The following is a 13,759-nucleotide window of genomic DNA, read 5'->3' as shown; positions in this document are numbered from 1 at the left end:
GATCTCAGTGTATATATACACCTGTTCCGAAAGGCCCCAGTCTGCAACACCACTAAGCAAGGGGCACCACCAAGGAAGCGGCACCATGAAGACCAAGGAGCTCTCCAAACAGGTCAGGGACAAAGTTGAAGAGAAGTACAGATCAGGTTTGGGTTATAAAAAAATATCTGAAACTTTGAACATCCCACGGAGCGCCATTAAATCCATTATTTAAAAATGGAAATAATATGGCACCACAACAAACCTGCCAAGAGGCCCCCCCACCAAGACTCACAGACCAGGCAAGGAGGGCACTGATCAGAGAGGCAACAAAGAGACCAAAGATAACCCTGAAGGAGCTGCAAAGCTCCACTGTTGAGATTGGAGTATCTGTCCATAGGACCACTTTAAGCCACACACTCTGCAGAGCTGGGCTTTACGGAAGAGTGGCCAGAAAAAAATAAGCAAACATGTTTGATGTTCGCTAAAAGGCATGTGGGAGACTCCCCCATCATATGGAAGAAAGTACTCTGGTCAGATTAGACAAAAATGTAGCATTTTGGCCATCAAGGAAAATGCTATGACATACGTGAAAAATTGGCATTTATTGCATTTTGGAATCAAACCCTTAGTTTATTGTTAAGAACTACAAGCTTCCACCTCTCTCCTCTCTTTCCTCACCCCCTCTATTTTCTTCTACACTCCCCCTCTTTACTTCATTTCATTATCTGTCCTTCTACACTACCATCTGCCATCCTCCTCTCTCCTCTTCCTTTCTCTCTATTTCCTCTCTTCCACTTCTCTTTACAGTACCTTCCTCCAGCCTCCTCCCTTCTCTTTACAGTACATCCTCCAGCCTCCTCCCTTCTCTTTACAGTACATCCTCCAGCCTCCTCACTTCTCTTTACAGTACCTTCCTCCAGCCTCCTCCCTTCTCTTTACAGTACATCCTCCAGCCTCCTCCCTTCTCTTTACAGTACATCCTCCAGCCTCCTCCCTTCTCTTTACAGTACCTTCCTCCAGCCTCCTCCCTTCTCTTTACAGTACCTTCCTCCAGCCTTCTCCCTTCTCTTTACAGTACATCCTCCAGCCTCCTCCCTTCTCTTTACAGTACATCCTCCAGCCTCCTCCCTTCTCTTTACAGTATATCCTCCAGCCTCCTCCCTTCTCTTTACAGTACATCCTCCAGCCTCCTCCCTTCTCTTTACAGTACATCCTCCAGCCTCCTCCCTTCTCTTTACTACATCCTCCAGCTTCCTCCCTTCTCTTTACAGTACATCCTCCAGCCTCCTCCCTTCTCTTTACAGTACATTCTCCAGCCTCCTCCCTTCTCTTTACAGTACATCCTCCAGCCTCCTCACTTCTCTTTACAGTACATCCTCCAGCCTCCTCCCTTCTCTTTACAGTATATCCTCCAGCCTCCTCACTTCTCTTTACAGTACATCCTCCATCTCCTCCCTTCTCTTTACAGTACATCCTCCAGCCTCCTCCCTTCTCTTTACAGTACATCCTCCAGCCTCCTCCCTTCTCTTTACAGTACATCCTCCATCTCCTCCCTTCTCTTTACAGTACATCCTCCAGCCTCCTCCCTTCTCTTTACAGTACATCCTCCAGCCTCCTCCCTTATCTTTACAGTACATCCTCCAGCCTCCTCACTTCTCTTTACAGTACATCCTCCATCTCCTCCCTTCTCTTTACAGTATATCCTCCAGCCTCCTCACTTCTCTTTACAGTACATCCTCCAGCCTCCTCACTTCTCTTTACAGTACATCCTCCAGCCTCCTCACTTCTCTTTACAGTATATCCTCCAGCCTCCTCACTTCTCTTTACAGTACATCCTCCAGCCTCCTCACTTCTCTTTACAGTACCTTCCTCCAGCCTTCTCCCTTCTCTTTACAGTACATCCTCCAGCCTCCTCCCTTCTCTTTACAGTACATCCTCCAGCCTCCTCCCTTCTCTTTACAGTATATCCTCCAGCCTCCTCCCTTCTCTTTACAGTACATCCTCCAGCCTCCTCCCTTCTCTTTACAGTACATCCTCCAGCCTCCTCCCTTCTCTTTACTACATCCTCCAGCTTCCTCCCTTCTCTTTACAGTACATCCTCCAGCCTCCTCCCTTCTCTTTACAGTACATTCTCCAGCCTCCTCCCTTCTCTTTACAGTACATCCTCCAGCCTCCTCACTTCTCTTTACAGTACATCCTCCAGCCTCCTCCCTTCTCTTTACAGTATATCCTCCAGCCTCCTCACTTCTCTTTACAGTACATCCTCCATCTCCTCCCTTCTCTTTACAGTACATCCTCCAGCCTCCTCCCTTCTCTTTACAGTACATCCTCCAGCCTCCTCCCTTCTCTTTACAGTACATCCTCCATCTCCTCCCTTCTCTTTACAGTACATCCTCCAGCCTCCTCCCTTCTCTTTACAGTACATCCTCCAGCCTCCTCCCTTATCTTTACAGTACATCCTCCAGCCTCCTCACTTCTCTTTACAGTACATCCTCCATCTCCTCCCTTCTCTTTACAGTATATCCTCCAGCCTCCTCACTTCTCTTTACAGTACATCCTCCAGCCTCCTCACTTCTCTTTACAGTACATCCTCCAGCCTCCTCACTTCTCTTTACAGTATATCCTCCAGCCTCCTCACTTCTCTTTACAGTACATCCTCCAGCCTCCTCACTTCTCTTTACAGTATATCCTCCAGCCTCCTCACTTCTCTTTACAGTACATCCTCCAGCCTCCTCACTTCTCTTTACAGTACATCCTCCAGCCTCCTCACTTCTCTTTAAAGTACATCCTCCAGCCTCCTCACTTCTCTTTACAGTATATCCTCCAGCCTCCTCACTTCTCTTTACAGTACATCCTCCAGCCTCCTCACTTCTCTTTACAGTACATCCTCCAGCCTCCTCACTTCTCTTTACAGTACATCCTCCAGCCTCCTCACTTCTCTTTACAGTACATCCTCCAGCCTCCTCACTTCTCTTTACAGTATATCCTCCAGCCTCCTCACTTCTCTTTACAGTATATCCTCCAGCCTCCTCACTTCTCTTTACAGTACATCCTCCAGCCTCCTCACTTCTCTTTACAGTATATCCTCCAGCCTCCTCACTTCTCTTTACAGTACATCCTCCAGCCTCCTCACTTCTCTTTACAGTACATCCTCCAGCCTCCTCACTTCTCTTTAAAGTACATCCTCCAGCCTCCTCACTTCTCTTTACAGTATATCCTCCAGCCTCCTCACTTCTCTTTACAGTACATCCTCCAGCCTCCTCACTTCTCTTTACAGTACATCCTCCAGCCTCCTCACTTCTCTTTACAGTACATCCTCCAGCCTCCTCACTTCTCTTTACAGTACATCCTCCAGCCTCCTCACTTCTCTTTACAGTACATCCTCCAGCCTCCTCACTTCTCTTTACAGTATATCCTCCAGCCTCCTCACTTCTCTTTACAGTACATCCTCCAGCCTCCTCCCAGTCTGTCAGCTGTGTCCTTCAGTAGTCCTGAGTGGACTCTTTACACAGTTCCAACCCCTCTCTCTGATTCCCTGGATCTCATAGTAATAACTACTACTACTCAGAGTCGGAGGACACTCTATTCCCTGTGTGTGTGAGAGAGAGTGGGTGTGCGTGTGTGTGTGTGTGTGATTGGGTGTGTGCGTGTGTGTGACTGTGTGCTTCCCTGCGTGCATCTGTTAGGCTTTGGGGTTGGTTCGTCTCAGTGCAATGACCCTGGATGTCCTCTCTACAGTAGTTTTCTATTACTGAGGCGTTCTTCCGCCCAGATCTCTGTATACCTGATTCTGTTTCAACCAGAATTATAGAACTCCAGATGTGCTTTGACTTCTGCGCTTCTCCTCATCCCTCTTTCACACGTTCATCTCTCATCCTGCAGAAGGTAGAGCGAGCTGCAGTTTCATATTACTGTCTACTATTTCCTATTTCGCTGCCCTTGATCTGTTTAGGGGTTTCAATAGCAGAGGCCTGCCAGGGTAATTATCAGCGATGCACCAAGCCATTTAGGTTAGCTACCATCATTACACAGCACTGTGTATGTGTGTGTGTGACTACAGCACTGTTCTCTCTTAGTCAGCATAATCACTTCATTACAGGTGCAAGGATACACATACACAGCATTTCCCTGTGTTAGTGTGTTCTGTATGTGTTTTTGTGCAAGGGTGCACACACAGCATTTTGACTGCGTTCTCCTCCCAATATACAAACCACTTAGACTGAGACAGCCACTCAGTCATACTAATATCTACAAATACAGCGTTAGTTTAAAGGATGAACACAGGGGCGTAGTGTAGTTGACACACTGCACTGCAAGCAAGGGCTTGGGATGTTTTCTGGGTTATATCAATACATGAATGTTTGAAATAGCCTATTTTCTGGGTGTGAAGCCTGCTGTCATCTGCTTGCAGCATCTCTCAGCAGACCTTTTTGGGAAAGCACAGCAGTTTATATTCCCAATTACTTTGTGCCCTGGTTCAGGAACTCTGACTTTATGACATCTGCATCTCAAAATCCATCCTGAATTTGGGAAGTGGAACCCTCTGTTCCAGTTAACATAGTTTCCTGGGGGTGTTCTAACAGACAGTTTCTCCTTAAGAAGACAGGTGTAGTATAGTGATTGGGCTATCGCCAGATAACCTACCTGTTATAGTGATGAAGACGTGTCTAGAACCAGAGAATGAACATGACTTTGCACTGTGAAACCTAGAAAAGTATGAGTTGTTCCTAAAGCGAGTTAAAATAGAACCAGGAATACTTCTTTAATTCAACCACACAACAACAGGTTCTCTCTCTCTCTCTCTCTCTGTCTCTCTCTCTCTGTTTCTCTCTCTCTCTTGCACGCAGAAGTAGATTTAACCAGATCTCTGCTAGAGCTCTGTGCTCTAACCTTGAGTTCTCCTTGTGAAAGATACACACTGGAGCAAACAACATTATGCACACTGAAAGAAGCACCTGTCATCTCATACAGCCAAACACACCTCCCCTCTGCAGAACCGGAAATACACTCAGACCTATTTGAATATCAGCTTTCAAAGTCAAGGCATGGTTAGAAGGTGGAGTGGGCTGTCTGTTCATTTAAAACTGCGAACATCAAGGGAGGCTACGGGTCCATAAAGGTAGCAGACCAAACATTTCAAAGGAGCTTTGAATAGATAATAGTAATGTACGTTTTCATTTTTTTCTTAAAAAGTTAAAAGCAGATCATTTATCATTCTTTAAAAGAAGCAGATTACAGCTTAAATTACCTAAATAAAAACATCCACTGTAAAAATATGGACGGCATATGAGCACAATGGGTCGTTTTATTTGTTTAAAATTGAACCTTTATTTAACTAGGCAAGTCAGTTAAAGTAAGAACAAATTCTTATTTACAATGACGGCCTAGGAACAGAATGACAGATTTGTACCTTGTCAGCTCGGGGATTCGATTCAGCAACCTTCCGGGTTTCTAGTCCAAAGCTCTAACCACCTGTCGCATAGTTTGGAGAGTCTCCTATTGTTACCTCAGAGTGGTTCAGACACCAACTGACTTCTAACCCCTGACCCCTCTCAGTTCTGAGAGCAACAGCAGTCAGATCAGCTCTACACACACGCACAGCCCCAGTGCAGGGCGTTGTTCTCTCTGAGGAGATCTGAGGGTTGGGGAGGTAGAGGTTGGAGATGAGAGCAGGACACACACCTGGTGAAGTCAGAGGATCTCCGCACACCTTCAGACAGACAGGCAGGTACATCTACCTTTCATCAACACTAATGGACAACATGTCACTGATCTGTTGTACAAGTGAATGCACTACAGTACAATACTATGGCGGGGGGGGGCTGGAACAGAGAGGGAGAGACACTATTCCATATTTATCTCATTGACAAAAACCTATTTTCTACTACTCTTTCTTTATCCATTCCTTTCATTCTATTGTTCCTGCACTGCCGAGACGGGAACTTGGAAGTAAGCATTTCATTACACTGTGTACTCCATGTACAGTGAGTGAACAAACCTGCTCTTTCCATGACATAGACTGACCAGGTGAATCCAGGTGAAAGCTATGATCCCTTATTGATGTCACTTGTTAAATCCACTTCAATCAGTGTAGATGAAGGGGAAGAGACATGTTAAATATGGATTTTTAAGCCTCGAGACAATTGAGACATTCATTGTGTATGTTAGCCATTCAGAGGGTGAATGGGGAAGACAGCCTCTTTTAGTTCCTTTGAAAGGGGTATGGTAGTAGGTGCAGGTGCACCAGTTTGGGTATTTGTATCAAGAATGATCCACCACCCAGAGGACATCCAGCCAACTTGACAACTGTGGGAAGCATTGGAGTCAACATCCCTGGGAAATGCTTTCGACACCTTGTCCATGCCCCGGCCATTAGAGGCTGTTCTGAGGGCAAAAGGGGAGGGTGCAACTCAATATTAGGAAGATGTTCCTAATTGTTTGTACACTCAGTGTATATCGTGTATATGCTGAATAAACAAACTTGAACTTGAGTTGGTTTGTAATGGGATCATTCACCCAAATGAGACTTTAGCCCTGACCCCTAACCCTCACCTTATATTAACAACAAATACACCTTCTCAAAGAATATATATCCTTGTCTTCATAGTTAGAGTGTGGTGTAATTGTGTGTTTGATATAGCGTGTCCCAATCATTTCCGTGTGTGTCGTCCTTGTGTGTCGTCAGTGTGTGTCGTCCTTACAGTTTGTCACATGGGCTGAGGAAACAGAGCCCGAGACAGAAACAGTTGCTCAGTATACTTAGAAATGGACAGTAAATAGAGAGAAAACAGATTCATTCTCCATTTCACCTTTATCCTTAGGTAGCTCTGAGGTACAATAATTACACAAAATGGAATTCTAAAACCAAACAAGTTATCAGACTGAGCAAGAGAATGGAGAGAGAAATTGCTTAAAAATAATATTCTTTCTCCCTTTCCTTTCTCTCTTTAATCTCCCCCTCTTCTCTCCCTCCTCCTCCCCCTCTCCTCTCCAACTAGTACTGTTATTATGGGTGCAGCTGGTGGTAGGGCAGAGATGAGAGAGGGAGAAAGAGAGGTGAGAGAGAATGAGAGAGAGAGAGAGAGAGAAATGAGAGAGAGAGAGAGAGAGAGAGAGAGGGAGAGAATATGAGAGAGAGGGAGAGAGAGAGAGAATGAGAGAGAGAGAATGAGAGAGAGAGAGGGAGAGAATATGAGAGAGAGGGAGAGAGAGAGAGAATGAGAGAGAGGGAGAGAGAGAGAGAGAGAGAGAGAGAGAGAGAGAGAGGGGGAGAGAATGAGAGAGAGAGAGAGGGAGGGAGGGAGAGAGAATGAGAGAGAGAGAGAGAGAGAGAGAGAGAGAATGGGAGAGAATGGGAGAGAGAGAGAGAGAGAGAGAGAGAGAGAGAGGGAGAGAGAGAATGAGAGAGAGAGAGAGGGAGGGAGGGAGGGAGGGAGGGAGGGAGAGAGAATGAGAGAGAGAGAGAGAATGAGAGAGAGAGAGAGAATGAGAGAGAGAGAGAGTAGGGGGGAGAGAGAGAATGAGAGAGAGAGAATGAGAGAGAGAGAGAGAGAGAGAATGAGAGAGAGAGAGAGAGAGAGTAGAGATACAATGGTTATTTCTGTCTGCCTAGACGCAGACACACACCATGAGAAGCCCCACCTGAGAGCACATTATTACAGACCAACTCTAACACATTTCAAGCAATACAGCACATTACAACACAGACTGTTCTAATCATAGTTCATTCTGATGGTCCGAGGAGCGTTCCAATAATATACAGCATTATCGCATTATCGCTTACATCCCTGCTCTGCTGGACAATACCACACGATCAAGCGGAATTGATATCTCTGGGATATTTTTTACGTGCATAAAAGCTCTGCTATGTGTGACACTAGTAAAACAGGCAGAAGGTTTTTACACCCAAGCAATGGATCTGAGCTGTCAGTCTTGAGTGTTCGATGGGGTGTGTTGTTATTGTGTTCATGCGTGCATGTTGTCTGTTCTGAGTTTTAAAACTTCACTCTTCAGTAACCAGTTGTAACAGTTCTTCATTCCCATTAAGTTTGAGAGACATTAACTGCAAGAAGAATTAGTGCTAAATTACTAAAACACCCTATCATTTAATAGCCACAGGACTAACAATTATGGATGTGTTTTATCCCGCCTGTCACAAAATGTGTTGAGTTGTAGATTATTGGAACAAAGACTGAAAAACTTGTTGAAAGCAAAGAATATATGAAATCAAACTAAAGGGGTAAAGACAAGATGGACTGCCTTTTACAGTAAAAGCACACTAAAGGGGTAAAGAAAAGATGGACTGCCTTTTACAGTAAAAGCACACTAAAGGCCAAACACTATACATGTGTTTAAACTGTATGATATGTCATTGGTCTTTACTAACCTGATAAAAACAGCCTTATAAATCTACATTAGGAGGATGTGAATCTAAAATATAATAACATGCACTGACACTCTATACTATGACAAACACCTACCTTTAAAACATGGATATGTGCTGAGAGAGTTAGTGAGAGAGAGGAAGTGAGAGAGGGAGAGACTGAGAGAAAGGGAGAAAGAGAGAGGGAGAGAGAGAGAGAGGGAGAGAGAGAGACACAAAGAGAGAGAGAGACAGACAGACAGATAGACAGAGAGACAGAGAGAGAGAGGAAGTGAGAGAGGGAGAGACTGAGAGAAAGGGAGAAAGAGAGACAGAGAGAGAGAGAGACAGAGAGAGAGAGAGAGAGAGACAGAGAGAGAGAGAGAGAGGGAGAGAGACAGACAGACAGAGAGACAGACAGACAGAGAGACAGAGAGAGAGAGGAAGTGAGAGAGGGAGAGACTGAGAAAAAGGGAGAAAGAGAGGGAGAGAGATAGAGAGACAGAGAGAGAGAGAGACAGAGAGAGGGAGAGAGAGAGAGAGAGAGAGGGAGCGAGAGACAGACAGACAGAGACAGAGGAAGTGAGAGAGGGAGAGACTGAGAGAAAGGGAGAAAGAGAGAGAGAGAGAGAGGGGGGGGGAGACACACACAGAGAGAGGGGGAGAGACAGACAGAGAGAGAGAGAGAGGGGGAGAGAGAGGGGTAGAGAGAGACAGAGAGATAGAGAGAGGGAGAGAGAGAGAGGGGGAGAGATAATGAGAGAGAGAGAGAGAGAGAGAGGGGGAGACACACAGAGAGAGGGGGAGAGACAGACAGAGAGAGAGAGAGAGAGAGAGAGAGAGGGACAGAGAGAGACAGAGAGAGAGAGAGAGAGGGGAGAGAGAGAGAGAGAGGGAGAGAGAGAATGAGAGAGAGAGAGAGAGAGGGGGACAGAGAGAGACAGAGAGAGAGAGAGAGAGAGGGAGAGAGAGAATGAGAGAGAGAGAATGAGAGAGAGAGAAAAAAGAAGCAGTTAGACATTACTAGGATAAATACTTTGATAAATCAGTACAGGAAAAAGAACAAGCTGTCAAATACATTTATTAATACACTTATCCAATCCTGTTGTCGCTCCATATCTCCCTGTACAGGGGCTATAAATAAGACTAATGTGGGTGTGTGTCAGTGATGATGGAGATGACCCTGGTCGTGAAAGGTCATACCGACACAAAGTCCTGTCCCTGGGAGCCTCGTCCCGCACGCACACACACCACATGTACCTGTAATAGAAGTTTCAAACTTCAAGTTCCACATTTTATTAGTCATACAGGATACACATGGTGTACGCCGCGGGTTCCTTCTTGACAATGCTACAACAATAAGAAATAATAAAAGAGAAGAATGGAAAACAAGGTGGCGACAGGGCTGTGGTGTGGCGGTGATGCTAAGGGCGCTCTCTAAGCCACAGCAGTATAAATCACAGGCTAATAACACAGTGCTGAGTTGGCCTGTATTTACTACCACTCTCTCTGCCTGCAAGGCCACACTGCTGCACTACACTACTCTACACTACACTACCTGCCTGTGATCACAGTACACACCATCTACTCACACATCCCTCATCTTTATAAAACACTCTACATGGGCTCGGTACACTGTATATGGCCTAATACATGCACTCTGTCATAGAGATTGGAGATTGGACTACTAGTACAGAAGAGGACAGAAGATAAAGGGGGGAGAGGAGAGAAGATAAGGAGAGGAGAGAAGATAAGTGGAGGAGAGGAGAGAAGATAAGGAGAGGAGAGAAGATAAGGGGAGGAGATGAGAGAAGATAAGGAGAGGAGAGAAGATAAGAGGAGGTGATAAGAGAAGATAAGGGGAGGAGAGGAGAGAAGATAAGGGGAGGAGAGGAGAGAAGATAAGGAGAGGAGAGAAGATAAGGGGAGGAGAGGAGAGAAGATAAGGGGAGGAGAGGAGAGAAGATAAGGGGAGGTGATACGAGAAGATAAGGGGGGGAGAGGAGAGAAGATAAGGGGAGGAGAGGAGAGAAGATAAGGAGAGGAGAGAAGATAAGGGGAGGAGAGGAGAGAAGATAAGGGGAGGAGGAGAGAAGATAAGGGGAGGAGAGGAGATAAGGGGAGGAGAGGAGAGAAGATAAGGGGAGGAGATAAGAGAAGATAAGGGAGTAGAGGACAGAAAGTAAAGGGAGGAGAAAAGATAAGGGGATGAGATAAGAGAAGATAATGGGAGGGGAGGAGAGGAGAGAAGATAGGGGGAGGAGATAAGAGAAGATAAGGGGAGGAGAGAAGAGAAAATAAGGGGAGGAGAGGAGAGAAGATAAGGGGAGGAGAGGAGAGAAGATAAGGGGAGGAGATAAGAGAAGATAAGGGGAGGAGAGGAGAGAAGATAAGGGGAGGAAAAAAGATAAGGGGAGAAGATGAGAGAAGATAAGGGGAGGAGAGGAGAGAAGATAAGGGGAGGAGAGGATAGAAGATAAGGGGAGGAGATAAGAGAAAATAAGGGGAGTAGAGAAGAGAAAATAAGGGGAGGAGAAGAGAGAAGATAAGGAGAGGAGAGAAGATAAGGGGAGGAGAGGAGAGAAGATAAGGGGAGGAGGAGAGAAGATAAGGGGAGGAGAGGAGATAAGGGGAGGAGAGGAGAGAAGATAAGGGGAGGAGAGAAGATAAGGGGAGGAGATAAGAGAAGATAAGGAGAGGAGAGAAGAGAAAATAAGGGGAGGAGAGAAGATAAGGGAAGGAGAGAATATAAGGGGAGGAGATAAGAGAAGATAAGGGAGTAGAGGACAGAAAGTAAAGGGAGGAAAGAAGATAAGGGGATGAGATAAGAGAATATAATGGGAGGGGAGGAGAGAAGATAAGGGGAGGAGATAAGATAAGGGGAGGAGAGGAGAGAAGATAAGGGGAGGAGATCAGAGAAGATAAGGGGAGGGGAGGAGAGAAGATAAGGGGAGGAGAGAAGATAAGGGGAGAAGATAAGAGAAGATAAGGGGAGGAGAGGAGAGAAGATAAGAGAAGATAAGGGGAGGAGAGGACAGAAGAAAAGGGGAGGAGATAAAAGAAAATAAGGGGAGGAGAGAAGAGAAAATAAGGGGAGGAGAGGTGAGAAGATAAGGGGAGGAGAGGAGAGAAGATAAGGGAAGGAGAGAATATAAGGGGAGGAGATAAGAGAAGATAAGGGAGTAGAGGACAGAAAGTAAGGGGAGGAGAGAAGATAAGGGGAGGAGATAAGAGAAGATAAGGGGAGGAGAGAAGAGAAAATAAGGGGAGGAGAGGAGAGAAGATAAGGGGAGGAGATAAGAGAAGATAAGGGGAGGAGAGGAGAGAAGATAAGAGAAGATAAGGGGAGGAGAGGACAGAAGATAAGGGGAGGAGAGGACAGAAGATAAGGGCAGGAGAGAAGAGAAAATAAGGGAAAGAGAGGAGAGAGGATAAGGGGAGGAGAGGAGAGAAGATAAGGGGAGGAGAGGAGAGAAGATAAGGGGAGGAGAGAAGATAAGGGGAGAAGATAAGAGAAGATAGGGACGGAGAGAAGAGAGGATAAGGGGAGGAGAGGAGAGAAGATAAGGGGAGGAGAGGAGAGAAGATAAGGAGAGGGGAGAAGATAAGGGGAGGGGAGAAGATAAGGGGAGGGGAGAAGATAAGGGGAGGAGAAGAGAGATGATAAGGGGAGGGGAGAAGATAAGGGGAGGGGAGAAGATAAGGGGAGGAGAGAAGATAAGGGGAGGAGAGGTGAGGAGAGAAAAGAAGGGGATGAGAGAAGAGAAGGGGAGGAGGGAGGGGAGAAGAGGAGAGGAGGAGAGAAAGGGGAGAAGGAGAGGAGAGGGGAGATGAGAAGGGGAGAGGAGGAGAGGGGAGGGGAGGGGAGGAGAGAAAGGGGAGAAAAGGAGAAAGGGGAAATGAGAAGAGGAGAGGAGAGGAAGGGGAGGAGGTTTTGATATCAACAGGCATGATCAGAAAATGTTATCTACACTTTAACTGGGAGAGGACATGATTAAAGTGAAGTTCCTTCAGCGATACTAATATATATTTGTACTAGAGAGTCTGCTGAAGAGGAGCACACACTCTCTCTCTCTCACTGCCTGTCCCTGATTGCTTTGGTGACACACACGATTAGCCAGCTGCTTCCCCTGATTAAAAAAACTCCCCTCTTTCTAGAGCATGTCCTTCTCTTCCCCCTTCCTCTGGCCCTCCATCTACTCCTCCACCTGCCTCCTCCTTCCTCTGGCCCTCCATCTACTCCTCCACCTGTCTCCTCCTTTCCCAAGTCTTCTGTCTCTCTCCTCCTTCCTCTGGCCCTCCATCTACTCCTCCACCTGTCTCCTCCTTCCCCTGGCCCTCCATCTACTCCTCCACCTGTCTCCTCCTTCCTCTGGCCCTCCATCTACTCCTCCACCTGTCTCCTCCTTTCCCAAGTCTTCTGTCTCTCTCCTCCTTCCTCTGGCCCTCCATCTACTCCTCCACCTGTATCCTCCTTCCTCTGGCCCTCCATCTACTCCTCCACCTGTCTCCTCCTTCCCCTGGCCCTCCATCTACTCCTCCACCTGTCTCCTCCTTCCTCTGGCCCTCCATCTACTCCTCCACCTGTCTCCTCCTTTCCCAAGTCTTCTGTCTCTCTCCTCCTTCCTCTGGCCCTCCATCTACTCCTCCACCTGTCTCCTCCTTCCCCTGGCCCTCCATCTACTCTTCCACCTGTATCCTCCTTCCTCTGGCCCTCCATCTACTCCTCCACCTGTCTCCTCCTTTCCCAAGTCTTCTGTCTCTCTCCTCCTTCCTCTGGCCCTCCATCTACTCCTCCACCTGTCTCCTCCTTCCCCTGGCCCTCCATCTACTCTTCCACCTGTATCCTCCTTCCTCTGGCCCTCCATCTACTCCTCCACCTGTCTCCTCCTTCCTCTGGCCCTCCATCTACTCCTCCACCTATCTCCTCCTTTCCCAAGTCTTCTGTCTCTCTCCTCCTTCCTCTGTCCCTCCATCTACTCCTCCACCTGTCTCCTCCTTCCTCTGGCCCTCCATCTACTCCTCCACCTGTATCCTCCTTCCTCTGGCCCTCCATCTACTCCTCCACCTGTCTCCTCCTTTCCCAAGTCTTCTGCCTCTCTCCTCCTTCCTCTGGCCCTCCATCTACTCCTCCACCTGTCTCCTCCTTCCTCTGGCCCTCCATCTACTCCTCCACCTGTCTCCTCCTTCCTCTGGCCCTCCATCTACTCCTCCACCTGTCTCCTCCTTTCCCAAGTCTTCTGTCTCTCTCCTCCTTCCTCTGGCCCTCCATCTACTCCTCCACCTGTCTCCTCCTTCCCCTGGCCCTCCATCTACTCCTCCACCTGTCTCCTCCTTTCCCAAGTCTTCTGTCTCTCTCCTCCTTCCTCTGGCCCTCCATCTACTCCTCCACCTGTCTCCTCCTTCCCCTGGCCC

General features: G+C 47.1%; 1 protein-coding gene across 1 annotated transcript in view; it reads right to left on the bottom strand.

Annotated features, from left to right (window-relative positions):
• LOC135519201 (ephrin type-A receptor 6-like) overlaps positions 1-13,759 on the bottom strand; it is a 166,548-nt gene that overhangs the window by 62,303 nt on the left and 90,486 nt on the right. The gene's annotated exons all lie outside the window — the stretch shown is intronic.

The sequence above is a fragment of the Oncorhynchus masou genome, chromosome 29 (genome assembly GCF_036934945.1).
Source record: "Oncorhynchus masou masou isolate Uvic2021 chromosome 29, UVic_Omas_1.1, whole genome shotgun sequence".
NCBI classification, from domain to species: domain Eukaryota; kingdom Metazoa; phylum Chordata; class Actinopteri; order Salmoniformes; family Salmonidae; genus Oncorhynchus; species Oncorhynchus masou.
This window is presented reverse-complemented; position numbering and strand designations above follow the sequence as displayed.